Genomic DNA, 2,671 nt, shown 5'->3' on the forward strand with positions numbered 1-2,671 from the left:
TCTAATCATATTGGACACCCTCGTATCCCTAGCGTCATTTTCCCTTGATTTTAACCATCATTTTCGTGTTTATTTGTAGTTTTAGTGTTCTTACTCAACAAAACCAACAAAAACAATCCCCTTTTCACTCTTGCATTAGTGATTATAGATGTTGAATTAGCGTGCTTCCCTAGTGGTTCGACCCTTTACTTTCCACTAACTAGTTTAGTGTAGGTTTAGGAATTATAAATGATTAATTTGGTTAGGGTAGTAGCTTAACGACCTATCTAACCCGACCAAATTTTGGCGCCGTGGCCGGGGAAGCGGCTTGTTTAGCATTTATTTTGCTATTGTTAGAGTCTTTTTATTTTGCTTGTTTAATCCTACTTGTCATTGCTAATAGTATGCTTAGCTTTGTTGTATTCAAAGAGAGATGTGGCAAGACAAGAGGATGACCTTTGTTTTAAGGAGTTTAGAAATATGGAAGTCTATGAGCTCATGAGTGGTATACTTCTCCCGACCACCGAGAGTAATTTCACAATCCATCCACAATATGCTAGGATGGTGAAAATTAAGCAATTTTCCGAAGGCGTAAGTGAAGACCCCATTGAGCATTTGGACCGATTCCTCGAGTTGTGTGCAATGATGCAAACAAATCAAGTTAGCCAAGATTACATTCGTATGCATCTCTTTCAGCAATCTCTCACCGCAAGAGAAAAGAAATGGCTCAAGCTTTTAAAGCCCAACTCTCTCACCCCATGGAAGGAAGTTGCGATGGCCTTTCTAAAGAGGTTCATTTCCGATGAGCAAACCGCAAAAATGAGGAGGAAGATAGCTTCCTTTGAGCAAGAACTAGATGAAACTCTTGAGGAAGCATGGGAAAGGTTTAAGGATTTGATTAGAGCATGTCCTCATCATGAATTCAACCGTTATTTGCTCAGGAGATTCTTCTGTGATGGCTTGGAGCAATTGTCAAGGACCTATCTAGATGCGGGTGCCGGTGGCCAATTAATTAAGATCCCTTAAAGCCATGTTGAAGCTACAATTAAAGAAGTGGCTACTAGCTATTCTTGGGGAGGCCAAAGAAGGTCCCAAGGGAAGCAAGGAGATATTTATGAGTTGGAGAAAGTCGGCCAACTTAAGCCCATAGTTGAGCTCTTGAATGAAGGACTTTCCAAGTTGAACTCAAGTGTTGGTTTGTGTTCAAAACATTCACAAATCATAGATTTCTCATGTGCTCGTTGTAGTGGGACGGATCATGATGCATCCTACTGTAGAGAGTTCAATATCAAGCTTGGTGAAGTTTTAACTTTGAGGGAAAAAGAGTTTGTAACCCAAGCTCAATCCCAACAACTTCAATAACCTCTAAGGCAAGAAAACTCCTACCCCCAAGATGGACCTCTCTTCAATCCACCAACCCAAAACTTTTCCTACCTTTCCAACCATGTAGAGAACTCTCAAGATCATAATCATGACCTATGTCCTCAAGTGTATGAAGAAAAATCTCCACCCGATCACACACAAACCCAAATTCTTCAACAACGTCAAATTATCACTCAACAATTCCGAGAAATCAAATCTTACAATGAAGTTGTTGATTCCCAACTAGCCAAAACTTCTTCTCTCCATTTAACAACAAAACTCCCCTAATAATCATCTACTAACCCTTCACATACTTATCAACCAAAAACATGCAAGGAGGACAAGGTTGTAGATGAAGTGGTTGAGAAGAAGGTTCAAGAACAAAATGACGAGCCATTTGATTTTAGTGAACTAAACAAGTTTAAAGGCCCGGTTCCCTTTCCTTGTAGGCTAGTTGAGGATGTTGTTTTTAATAGCCTTATGGCGGTGAGTGTATGTAAAGTTGATGTAGTCGATGATGTGATGGCTATTGAGAGCTTACCTCCACATGATGATAAGGTAACAATGAGGTATGATGACTTCCTAGAAGTTCCCGCTTCGTTTGAAGGCTCTCTTGAGGAAGGTGATGTTGCCCTTCCTAATATTTAGGATTCCAAGCTCGATCCCCCTTTTAGAAGGAAAAGAAAGAAGAGTGAAAAAAGAAGAAGAATCAACAAGAAGAAGATAAAGAGAAAAGATGGGCCACCATTGGCTCTTGATTCATTCCCTTCTTTTCCTTGTGGTGATGTGAGACCTCAAGGAGTGCTAGTTCTCAAGCTTGGGGGCATATATGATTCAATCCTCAAGTTTATGAGGGTGATGTTCTTTAATCCACCTTGAATGAGGTGAAGGGTTAAGCTAGAGACCATAAACAATCTCTTCTTGGGAGGCAACCCGGAGGATTTCTAGCCCTTTTTCTCCCCTACCTTTCTTTTTGTTTTTATTTTATTTCTTTGTTATCTTTTAATGTTTTCTTTTGTGTCTTTCCTTGCCTTGTAGGTTTGTTTTTGGAAGTTTGGAGCGGAGTGACATTTGGTGAACTCTATTTAATTTTAAGCTTCTTAATTCTTTTAAGCCAACTTCCCGGTGAGACCTTTCTTATTTTTACTCTTTCTTTGACTGCTTAATTTAGGACTAGTTTAGGAAGAAGTTGAATTGTTCGAGGTTGTTTTCATTGCTTCTATGGAACCTGGGATCGTTGATGTTGTTATCGAACGATCAATTATTTGACGATTGGGACTTATTTGGATTATATGCCTCGTTTGTGAACCTTTTTGATTCCTTCCTCTTT

The 2,671-nt window shown here is 39.5% G+C and overlaps 1 non-coding gene across 1 annotated transcript; it reads right to left on the reverse strand.

Moving 5' to 3' along the window:
• Positions 1 to 795: 795 nt before the first annotated feature.
• On the reverse strand, positions 796 to 902 carry LOC145556842 (small nucleolar RNA R71). Its single transcript, XR_014091936.1, has one exon. It is a non-coding gene; the product is annotated as a small nucleolar RNA R71 (small nucleolar RNA).
• Positions 903 to 2,671: the final 1,769 nt, after the last annotated feature.

This window comes from Chenopodium album, chromosome 8 (genome assembly GCF_948465745.1).
Source record: "Chenopodium album chromosome 8, dcCheAlbu1.1, whole genome shotgun sequence".
Lineage (NCBI taxonomy): Eukaryota > Viridiplantae > Streptophyta > Magnoliopsida > Caryophyllales > Amaranthaceae > Chenopodium > Chenopodium album.